General features: G+C 35.4%; 1 protein-coding gene and 1 long non-coding RNA gene across 4 annotated transcripts in view; both read left to right on the plus strand.

Annotated features, from left to right (window-relative positions):
• ZFPM2 (zinc finger protein, FOG family member 2) overlaps positions 1–12,197 on the plus strand; it is a 308,548-nt gene that overhangs the window by 121,728 nt on the left and 174,623 nt on the right. The gene's annotated exons all lie outside the window — the stretch shown is intronic.
• LOC120500853 lies at positions 231–7,833 on the plus strand. 2 transcript variants are annotated; one of them, XR_005627192.1, is made up of 4 exons: positions 231–257; positions 6,034–6,209; positions 6,323–6,376; positions 7,205–7,833. It is a non-coding gene; the product is annotated as an uncharacterized LOC120500853 (long non-coding RNA). The 2 variants fall into 2 exon arrangements; XR_005627191.1 differs by lacking the exon at positions 231–257 and adding an exon at positions 2,763–3,069.

The following is a 12,197-nucleotide window of genomic DNA, read 5'->3' on the forward strand; positions in this document are numbered from 1 at the left end:
TCTCGTACCCTGCCCTGGTGCTCATACACAATTGCCTGCTGGAGCATTCAGCAGTTTGCTGAATGAACAGTAAATCAGCTGAGGTTAATAGAAGGGTAATATTACAAACAAGCAAACAAGCAAACCAAACAGAAACCCACAAAACAGAACAAACAAAAAAAACCCACCAACAACTAAAGCCAAACCAAAACTAGGAACAAGAACACATGGGCAAGAGTACTAAGCATCAGAAGAAAGTCAGTGGCACTTCATAGTGGGTAAGGGAAAAATATTTTAGCAGTTCTGCACTACCACATTAACCTTTCCTTTCTGTGTATATTAGGTAAGAAAAAGCTTTGAGGAGACTGTAGTGCTTTTCTTCCAAAGTGCAGGATTTTCTCTCCACATCAGTTTTAGATGGTATCTGTGATCAAAGGGACATACACTGTTCATATGCTTCCTCTGTACTTCAGAACGAGGGGTGACCTGGAGGGTGTATAAGTGCCCTTGTGTGGTTGCCTGGAAACTTTGGCCCACACAAGTGTCAACTTTCTTTCATGGTTATAAAGGAAGACTGAGTCTCACAGAGGGCTTTAGTCTTGGAGAAAAAAGGTCCTTGTGTGTTTTAAAACAAGTGTCTCACCAGGAGATAATAGTAGAGCAGTGGGTTATAAATGATGTATTTTGTTCACTTCGCCTTGATAATGGCACAAGGGAAAAAAAGTTCATCGCTCTCTTATCAAAATACTGTGACATTTCTCCTTCAACTGTAAAATTTCCTATCACATTCCTCTGCTGCAATAGCAACTAAATTTACTCAATTGTAGAGACTACATAACCTCTCATCAAAAGGTGTCTTTTTTATTATTTCTTTTCTTCATGCTTATACTTCAGGAGAAGCACCAAGGTTGCTGAAATCACTTTTTACAGTGAAGAAAATTTGCTTTTAAGGAGCTTATACATTAGCTACTGACTGCTATGCAATACCGTGCAGGCTCGTCTTCTATCTTGGCCAAAGACAGCGTGACATTTTCTGTTGTCATGTCTTTTTACACTGATCACATTTGTTCTTGAAGATGTATTTCAAACGCATTTAAAAATGAAGGTGACTAAACACTGAAGACCAGAAACACTGCAAAACGGTGGCACTTCTCTTGAGTGACAACTTACTTCCAGTTAGTACAGACTGCTGTTTGACACAAGAGTATTCCTAAATGCTTGCTCAAAGCCAGCTGAAGTAAATGGGAAGTGATATCAGTGGGTTTTGGATAAGTTATGCTTTTGTCTAATTCAGAGGAGCAGTATGGTGCTATGTGTAGTAGGCTATATTTCAGCTGCAGAAGTTGGTGTAGAATCACTTACAAAATTATGAAAAACTTCTGCCACAGGAGACTGTTCTGTTTCTGTGGGTGTAATGGCAGACATCATAAAGTGTATAAAAAGTATATCCAAAGTATATGTCCATTTATTTTTTGTCAGGTATTAGTATAATGATATTAAAAAATCAGTAGTGAAATATGCAGCTTTGTGAACCAGATTCCCATAATTTAAGTTCAACTATGCAGCTTTAACTCAATATTTTGCCCACATCAATTTTTAATATGGATATATCAAAGAATATTACAGAACTGCAGCATATTGCTATAAGTGACTGAAGTGTTAACAAAAGTGAATACTGTTGCTAAAATGCAGGGGTAAATCTCAAAACAGAAACACATCTAAGAGAAAAGAAAGCTTAGTGTGCATGTGGAGGGTAGCCTTGAGTCAAGACTGCAGGCAGAAAGATACTTCTTTTCTTCAAACAGAGCAAATATTGAAGAACAGCTATAATGCCAATATAATGATTGACTCCTTACAATGGATCCTGCTCAGAGTTACAATGTTCTTCCAATTAATCTCCAGAGACATCTAGAGGATGGGTGACATTCTGTGCAGGACTTGGGGCTGCCTCCTTCAATAACAGACTTCTAATAATGAATAAAAAGCCCACACATTAATAATGTGCAACTACCCCAATACCAAATGATGATAAGGATAAAATCCTATGTATGTGTAACTGTGTTCTGTGCCTGGCATGCAAATGTTCTATTTCAAGCAATTATGACCTCTCTTATATTTCAGAGAAGAGTATGCTACTGACTGGATTATCATTTGGAAGAAATTAAAACTGGAATAATACAGGGATATGAATCTTTTATGCTATAGGTGATGACTGAGTGTGAAATTGGGGATAAGTGGAAGTTCATTGATGTTACATACTTCTCTTTCATACTCACGTGGTAATCTGTTGGAAGGTATATTGTCTTTAATCACAGTCTCTTGAAACACAAGCTCATGGATGAGCTGTTTCTGAGATGCATGACATTATTTTTCAAGAGAAGACATAACCATCTGTTGCTATTTAGAAACTGCAAAGAATATTTTTATAAAAACTGCCCTTTTATTAACATTGCAGCTCAAGAAAAGCTCTTGGTTCAAAATTTGATGTTGAAACAGTGAGATTACATAGTAATTGAATTTTTATTTGCATTGGAATGGTCAGTGAAAACATTCAGCGTACCCAAGAAATCCCCCATCTCTTTGTACAAGCAGTCTTTGTTTTAAAGGACAAGGGTCAGTGGGGCAGTGTGTTCTCATATTAATCAATAAGTTTATGGTTTATGTATTAACCTACAAATGCATGCTGAGATCAGCTCAGAATTTTGTACACATGGCATCATGCTAAGTTAAAAAAATGTAACAAAGACAAGAGGCTGGCCTTAACTGTACTGGTTTACTGGCAGTGCTACAATGCAACACAAAAATCTACAGGTCATTTTTTGCCTTGAAAATAATTTTTTAAAGTCTTGAAATTAATTTAAACTTACTGAAAATTGGGCAAACTAACTCAGATACTACAGTTTCAACATTTGTTTGCTATCTCTAGCTTAGCTAGTGTGAGGTGCTGGGAAATGAGGCAGGAATCCAAATAATCGTATTCTGGAAGAGTAAAAATGTGAATCTGAAATGCAAAAGCATTTGTGGTGCTTTCTAAAGGCATGATGTAAACAACAAATGGGAAAACTGTACCATCAAAATTCAGACACTGAGGTAGGTGTAGCAGCCCCATACTCTCACTGTGGTACATTTATTGGGGATATTTGATTCCTGCTACCAGAATGTTACAGAAACAGGGACTAAATTTAAGTAACTCTCACACTTGTGACAAGTCAGTAGCCTTAAACATGGTTTGAGGCTTTGGCAGAAAATCCAAAATTTGTAATACAATGGAGAGTGTATCAGAATAACATTGTCTTAGCATAGGAGTGTATAGTTGAATGAGAAGAGGAAAGCAGATGTCACCCAGAGGTGAGAGGTACTTTTGCACCTTTTCATGGACAGATAGGCCTACACAGAGTAGATGTATTTGATCAGTATTTTGATTGATTGCATTTGGTGGTATTTTTTTCATGTGGTTAAGATAAAAAAAAAAAAAAAAAAAAAAATTTGCTTGATTGCATTTGGTGGTGTTATTTTTTTCATGTGGTTAAGATATAAAAAAAAAAAATAAAAAATTTTCTGACCTGGATCTGGTGAGTCTACCACATATTCTTACCAGGATAGCTGGGAACAAGATCCATTTGGAATTGTGAGCTGTAGGAATCCTTTTGCTAATCTTTTGACCAGTCTGACCTGGATCTGGTGAGTCTACCACATATTCTTACCAGGACAGCTGGGAACAAGATCCATTTGGAATTGTGAGCTGTAGGAATCCTTTTGCTAATCTTTTGAAGACTATAGAGACTTCACTTGTTTGGGAGTCCAACAAAAAATGGCAACTTAAAAGTAGAATTTGTTTTACTAGTTGTCCCAAGAATATGAAAATATGAGGTCTTTAAAAAAACATTTTTTGCTTTCATACAAAGGTTTTGAATAGCTTCTTTGGTGTGTTTTACAAAAATTATTTGGTTTTAACACTTAAATAATTTGTTTTCAGTAGTCTGTAAAGAGTGTACAATGGCTACAGACTATACAAAGGACACTTTTATGATGAAGAGATGAAAGGAAAGGGGATGAAAAATCTTGCAAGGGATTTTTTTTTTTTTTTGCTGAGAGCACTACAAAATTAATGACTGAATTCTAAAAAATATAGAAAATTAAAAAATACATATGTTATCTAGGATCTTTAGATTTTAGTCAAATATTGATTAAATGGTACACGAAGTTTTATTCTACAGATGCATCCAGTTTAAATGCTTGGACATGAGTGATGCCAGACAGTCCAAATGTGGTTAGGTGCTGTACATACATAACATTCTCTAAATTACAGTTTATTGAAAGTGTTACTGACAAGCAAGTTGGGTGTTGCCAGAATGGAGGGACATCTGCAAGACTGGGGTAAATGCATATGAATGAAAAAGTTGGAAAGAATTGCAAATGTCTTTGAGACAGAAGTCATGCAAAGATAAATAGAAAGAATGACTGTAAAAGGGAAAGTGAACTTAGGAAAAACATAAAATAATCCACCTAGAGAACGTTGAAAGCATATGTTGAGAAGTTAAACATGCATTTGTTGTTTGATTTTGAGATGATGTTTGTTGCTACTTGAGCTGGATAAAATTTTATTAGAATTTTTTGATCTGTTTGCTGTCAAGTGGTCATGATTGCTGAATTCCATTTTACCTACATATTACAGCATGAAATTATAATACATTAGATGAAAGGAACAAAAATAAGATCAAAAAAAGATTTTATATTGGATTTCCATGCAGTATGTTGATATGCTGAATGCAAGGTCCATGATACTCTTTGGGTAATTACAATAACACTTAATTTTAGGGTTTTCTTTTACTGCGGAAACCAAGAGAAAGGTCTGAGGATGTGAGGCTTAAGATGAATGAGAAAGAAGAGGAAAACCAAAAGACCCTTGTGAACAAGGATTGATGCTTTCTGTAGTGGGAATGAACCTTTTGGTTTATTGTGTAAAGGGAAGTTTTGTCCTTGTAGTGCTATGGAGGTTTGATAACCAGAGGTGTGTTAGGTTGATAGAAAACAAAACATTAGACAAGGTAAAAAGATAAGGAATCACTGAAGGAAATGGACACACAAAGCTTTTACTCCTACATTGCCTGTGTTCACACACTCTTGTCTACCCACATGCTCCCAGGGATGAGGAGGGAAAAGGATACTGGGACCCCAAAATAGGTGCTCCTTTTTTTTCCTCCTGCACTTTCATTCATATGTAACACAAAATATGAAGCTGAGGCAGGGGTAAATAGCCCATATAACCCTTGTCTTCTCCACACTTCTGGCCCATCTTCTCCCAATTGTCTTTCAAGTAGATAAGATAATTTACAACTTAATTATTTTCTCTAATTAATATGTGCAGCACAGGAGAACGAAAATCACTTAGTATGGAAAAATTATGGTTTGTTTGGATATGCGAAAGTGCTACAGTGAATTAGCAAGTTCCATACATATAACTTCCGTCCATTAGTGTGCTTTAGATTGTGAATTCAGAGGAATTTGACTCAGTCCTTTGACCGTGTTCATTTAGTCAGCCACTGTATTCCCTTCTACAAGTTATAAGCCTCAAGCCCAGCACACATCTGCATTTAGTGCCTTTAGCAAGGAGATTTAAAGCCTAAAAAATATCATTATGTACAAGAGGCATGCAGGTTGGGTGAGATAAAATAATTGGTAGCAACATTTCTCCATTGGTGAGCAAAGGCCAACACAGCAGTTTAAACCCCAGAGCCCCTGGGCAGAACCCTAGAAAATGTTCTGTTATTAGCAATGCCTTTTGGTAGGTGAATAAATGAACTCCTGAATGGTCTTGGTGTAACTGTTGCGAGTGTAAACATATGTGAAAGGAGAGAAAGCAATCATACAGAAACCATGATGACTGGAATTTGTTGTCATTTCTTCTTTTAAAATACTTCCACACATTGAATGCTACTTTCTTCCATGGTAGAGTGGATCACAGGAAATGCATTATTGATTATGTTATTGTAAATTGTAAATATTGTAAATGTTATTTCAGGTGAGAGATATTTTGTATTATTACTTGTGCAGAGTTCAACAGTCGTGAGATAAAAGGCCAAATGGGAATTTCACTTGATGGAACACATTAGATACTCTTCTGTTGTGGGCTGCCAGTAGTGCAGCAGAAATGCCAGAAGGAGAGGTATTAGTTAGAAAATTCAGAGCAACTGCAGCCTACATTTCTGGAACTGGACAACTTTAATCAGGTAATAATTTGTCTATATGTCTATGCACAGTGTCAGCATCGTGGGGTTGAATGCTGGTGATGTGGCTTTCTTCCAGATGGGAATTCATCTTTTTCCCTTCTTCTGTTTCACAGACCTGGTGCAAGAGAAGGGCCAAGCCTTCAAAAGCAGGTGTTGGAGGCTTTCAGGTATGTGATGTCCAATGCCTGAATCACAAAGCAAATGTTGTGACAGGGACACTTCAAATGTTTGTGCTGTCTCTAAAATTCCCATCACCTTTAATATTGCACTTCATTATAAATGGAGATTTTTAAAAAATATCTTTTCTACTCCTGCAAACACTTTTACAATTCTCTTCTGTAAAAACCAAACCAAACCAAACCAAACCAAACCAAAACAAAAAAAAAAAAAAAAAAGAAGAGAGGAACAAAGGGATAAGAACAGCTATAGGTAGTTACTCTCATCTTTTACATGCTTTTGTATCATTAAAAGGAGTATGATACAGCAACTGGAAGATTATGACTTCTCTTAGTTTCAAGCAGATAGTTCCAGGAAAGTGAACAGAGACATGGTATACTGAGTCTAATTTATCATACTGTTTTTCCACCTGTGAAGCCTGAAACAGTGAAGTGTTTAGGTTGAAATACTGATCAAATTTGCTGTTTTCTAGAGGATGGCTTTTAGGTTTTGTGGAATAGAGTAAGAATGAAAGAGCTGTTAAGCTGTCAGTAGCTTTTAGCTGTTGGCATACGGAACTCCTGGAGAAAATGAAAACAAATCAACCAGTTTTTCTGCACAAAACTTACAAGCACTTTACTCCAGAAAACTGTATTTAAAAAGCTACAATAGTATCCTAATTTGGACAAACATTTTATAGTTATGAAGTAATTTCAGTGATCTGAAAATCAAAATGTACTTTCAAAAATTTTATTTTTGTAACTTTGAAATGTTCTAGTGTAGTGAATTTTTATGTGTGTTTGAAATTGCCATTCATTTCCTCTATGATTTTTTTCCAGAGTCCACAATTTATCACCCTATCATATTCCAGAGAAAATCACTGCAGAGTTGCACATTCGTCATGGCTTTGTGTTTTTTTAGAAGAAGAACAGTAACTGTAAAAACTTGCTCTTGCATATTCAAAAATGTCTTTGAAAACATTTGTGCAAAGAAGGAAGTAACTGCAGAGAGTCATTTCAGACACTTCAGTTTTCAGTAGAAATGCATAAACTGCTGAGAGGGGGCTGAACTGGTGGTAGGGTGAACATTCTTTAGAAACAGTACAAAATTACACTGAACTCACATGTTGAACATGCAGGGCCTAGCTGCAGAAACCTGCTGAGGTCAATTAAAATCTTGATATTAATTTTCATAGGTTTCAGATTAACCTCATCTTTATTTTGTGGAATTACATTATGATGGATTTATTTTATCCTCAGGCTTACATGCTTCTGTCTTCACACTTATTGTTAAATCTTCCAATAATGCTGGTTTTAATTTGGCATTCAAATTCTGTTCCTCCCTGTGAGAAATATGTGTATAATACAAATAAAAGCCAGGAAATGGTTATCTGAAGATGGTGTTCTAAAGAAGAAAAGGTTGTCTGAAGAAATGTTCTAAAATGCTGGCTTTTGTTTGATGGAAATATGTTTTAGTTTGACTTTAAACTATTTAAATAAACATTCTTTATTAAATAAAAAGTGGTTGGTGTGATAGTCTGTAATGTTTTTCTCAAATCATCCATCCTTGTTGATCTTTTTTCTGTTATGTCCACTACTGCTGATAATCTTGAATATTTCTGCATCTGCACTTCTAAATGCCAGACTCTTTTAGGCTCTGTCTCTGAGAAAATACTAATTAGTCTTCTCTGTGGCACATGATTATAATGTATTAGTTTATCCTTGTAATGCATTGGTATAGTTTTAATATTACATAAAATGTGACTAGATTCCAGCATTGGTGAAGCTGCATCTGTAAAGCTACACAGTCCTAAAAACTTGTGAAACTAATTTTTTTTTTCATTTCCCCATTTCATGCACAGTGTAATGAAATGTATCAGTCTGAGGATAAATTATGGGTACAGATTTTTTCATAATATATCTGGCAAGATAGCTCTGAATCAAATGAATAAATCAAGACTGTTTTTAGCCCTCCAATTCTGTGTGCTTAGATGTCTGTGGCTGATGAAGAGCAGTGTGCCAGGAATCAGGATTCTCACTGTGCCATCTCCCAGTCGATGCAGTCTGTATCCCTTGAACACTAAAAGGAAAATCACAATGAACCAATCACTCTCTTTCAAGCTCTGCCTATACAGGTTGGTATTAAAGTGGCAGGAAAATGTGTGCCAAAAGTACACCATAGTACAGTACTGTCAAACTTGGAGTGAAGAGAGGTATGAGAGCAAAGCTCTAGCAAAAGGGAACCTTTGTGTTGGCCTCTCCAGTTCGAATTCTCCCCGTAAAGTCAGGAATGTGGACTGGCCAACTGCCCTGGGGGATAATTTAGACAATTTGGAAGACCTAATTCAAAATGTTTGTCACTGAGAATTGTCTGCTACTAGCATTGCAATATTGTTCTATACAATAATCGTCTGTTTAATCAGATTACAAAAGCAAACATTCACTGCCTGTGTACCTGTGTCCAGAGGAGTTTTTGTAGCCCATTCTTATGTGCATCTTTTCCGTCATTCAGATTGTCATGTTATTTTGTAACCATGGAGAAGCAGGGAGGGATGCCTGTTGGTCGAATTTAGATTTCTCCGGCTGAGTGCAAACCAATTTTTGAGAAAAATGAGAAAACATTTCTTAATGTAAATTGTACTGTCACTCCCTTATATCATCAGTGCAAAATGGATTTCTTTCCAGATCATCTGAACTGTATAATTAGCATATTGTTAAAGCATAGGTTTGGATGTGCAATATTGCATACATTTTCAGTGGCTCAAGATAAATGCAATTGCATCAAAGAAACTAATAATTGGTCGAAATAATAAAAGTTTGGTTTTTTTTTAAACTGAGGCATCTTATAACAACTTTACCATATTTTTCTCTAAAATTATTCTTTGCAATTTTTTTTAATCTATCTGTATTTTGAGTAGGAATGTTTGACGGGATGTGTAAATAAGTATTGCTTCTGAAATGGTATAGCCCTTCTGAATGGGATGACCCATTTTAGGAAGAGGATAGGATTTCAAGTCTGTCATCAGTTCCAGAAATATTGTGTGTGATTTTGGTGCTGTGCTCCCTATTGACTTAACCAACAATCTCTTTACCATAATTTTCTTATATTTCTCATATTTTCCTACTGTTTTGTTATACAAAGGTAGGGATTAATTTGATGTAAGTTGTCTGGAAGTCACAGTGTGCTTTTCATTGTTATTTTATGATGATTTATGTGCGTTAGACTTCAGAATTATCCATATGCTATATTGCCCAGTAACATTTAAAAAATACAATATGGTTGCTGAGTTTAATTCATTTATCTTCCTGGGTATTTGGAGCATGTATAAAATGTAACTTCTCCATCATGTCATAAAAAGTTATTGCACTCCTAGGATCATGAATTCAAGAAACATGACATAATAGACTGGCAAATATGGCCTTGTGTCTTCTGATGATGATCCAAATCCACCCACTTATCTTGATCTGCCTATATTGTTAACAACATGAGTTGTCATACAACTAATTTTTCATTTTAACTGTTCTTTATGTACAGTGCAGTGTAGAATTTACTTTTTATTGCCTTCGGAGGGAAGTATCATACCTCTCAGTGAAATAATGGTTTTGTCAGACACTGGTATCTTTATTGTGTAGTGCTTTTAAATTCTACACTATTTATACCAAGCTCTTGTGGTGTAGGACAGGTGAGATGTGATGCCTCTGTTTCTCCCTGAGAATACTTAAAGCTTTCTAGATATTGAAGTGTGCTGTTGATATTGTAGTTGTGTGATCTGTGTTGTAGCTTTCAAAGAGAATTATTTTGTTCTTCCAAGTACTCTATGAAAGTGCAAAATGTAAGCAGCCACTGGAAAGGACTGACAAACCTAAAACTTCTACTTGCAGTCTTCATATTGATTTGCCTTCTTCTTCCTACCATAATTATACTCATTCAAAAGTGCAGACATTGATTTGCTATTGGGGGTTTTGTTTCATTTGTGCATGACAAGGAGAAACAGCAATTTTATTGCATGCAGTGCTAGTGTTTAGTTGTCAGGAGTTGCTTAAATGGGTTATTGTGAAAAAAGTCAAAGAATGATGCCTGATTGTAAAACTCTTTGGGTCCAAGAAGGTAAAAACAGACAACACATTTGTCCTGGAATGGCACTGAGTAGTCAGCTACCACTCAAATTGAAATTATTTCAAATGTTGTAAATATTTCTAGGAAGATGACAAAAAATTAGAAAAGGTGTTCTCTGTGTACTTTGGTGACAGGTAAGAAGGGAATAAATGGTTTGCTTTCTCGTGTTACCTAGAATATTTTGGAACAACTGAACTCAGTATTTCAAAGGGTTTGCTATTTTGTTGAGTATATCTAAGAGATATAAAGCAATATAAAAATATTTTCTCACCTACCTAAATTATTTGATTTGAATAATTTCAAGAGTGAAAACATGCAATGTTTGAATTTAGATAAATTCCAAAATCAAGTTAAAGCAAAGACCTCAACCATCAAGTACTATATTTGAAACCAGTCTTTCTCTCTAGATATCTTTTCATGTTAGTCAGAGAGTACAGGATCTGAGCGTTGTTTAAGTGCTCCAAAAAGTGATATAGAGTACATAGCAGAAACATAACCCTCACTTTCAAGCCTACTTGCCAGAGACAAAAAAGATGCAGAATATTTGAAAAGGGAATTCCTTTCAGAATGCCAAGATTTGTTATTTTTTTTTTGCTGTGGGGATTACAGTATCACGTAGAAGCTGTTGGTTTCTACTGACACAGATTCTTTTGTCCTAGATACTATACTTTGTAGATAAATAAATACTTGTCTATCTAGCTATCTAGCTATCTATCATGCATTTATAAGTATCTGTTTAACATTTTTTATATGTACATCTATATATGCAAACACAGTTACAGTCCCCATTCTGGATTGGATGTTATTTAAAAAGACAGGCCAATAAAAGGTGGGAGAAAGGAATTATTATTACTTCCAGAGTTACAGAGAGATTATGAGTGATATTGGATGTCCCATAGGAGGTAGGCTTAGATCCAATTTACCAAGCCCAGATGTTTCAAAGATTAAAACTAAAATGTTTGCTGCAAGACTGGCCTTCTCTAAAAGTCTGTGCATCTTTATTTGATAGTTTCTTGGAACTGTTATTACGATATGCATGGGAAAGTACTTGCAAAGGCTTGAGCTACTTGTTTGTGCTTTGGTATTGGCTTTTGAATATCTGTCTCTCATTTAAGAAAGTAATTTCCAATATTTTTTAATTGGTTGTCAAGAGGAAAAGGCAGCATAAGCATACAAAAAGTACCATAACATATCATGGCTATATTTGGCACAGTGGAAGACTTTGTAAGCTGTGTGGGTTTATTTATACATATATTCTCACATATGAATAAGTTAAGGCACGAATGTTACAACCCAGCCACAAAGATTTTTTTTGTGTGTGTGAAGTTATCTTATTGGTTTAGAATTCTAACATACTTATAAATGTTTACAAAACATGTGAAAAAATTAAAACTTATTAGTTTTAGATCATAGTATGCAATTTTCCTCCAGGTATAGTATTATTTCCTCCAATACTTCCATGTTTATTCATTTACATCAGCATAAAGTTTACAAAATGGAGTTTTATTTTATTTAATTGTGACCTTAATGCTTTTGTAACTTGAAAGTTTCTAGTTTCAGCTTAGGCTTGACTGGCAGATGATCTCTGATCAGTGGGGGGAAGAAAGAAAGTTATAAATCAGTTGCATGAGGGAGAGCATATGGGCCTTACTGCTCATGTCTTTTCTAGTATTGCTTCTGGACATTGTTGGAGGCAGTCACTGGGAGCTTGGTTGT

The sequence above is a fragment of the Passer montanus genome, unplaced genomic scaffold (assembly GCF_014805655.1).
Source record: "Passer montanus isolate IOZ18808 unplaced genomic scaffold, ASM1480565v1 scaffold19, whole genome shotgun sequence".
NCBI lineage: Eukaryota > Metazoa > Chordata > Aves > Passeriformes > Passeridae > Passer > Passer montanus.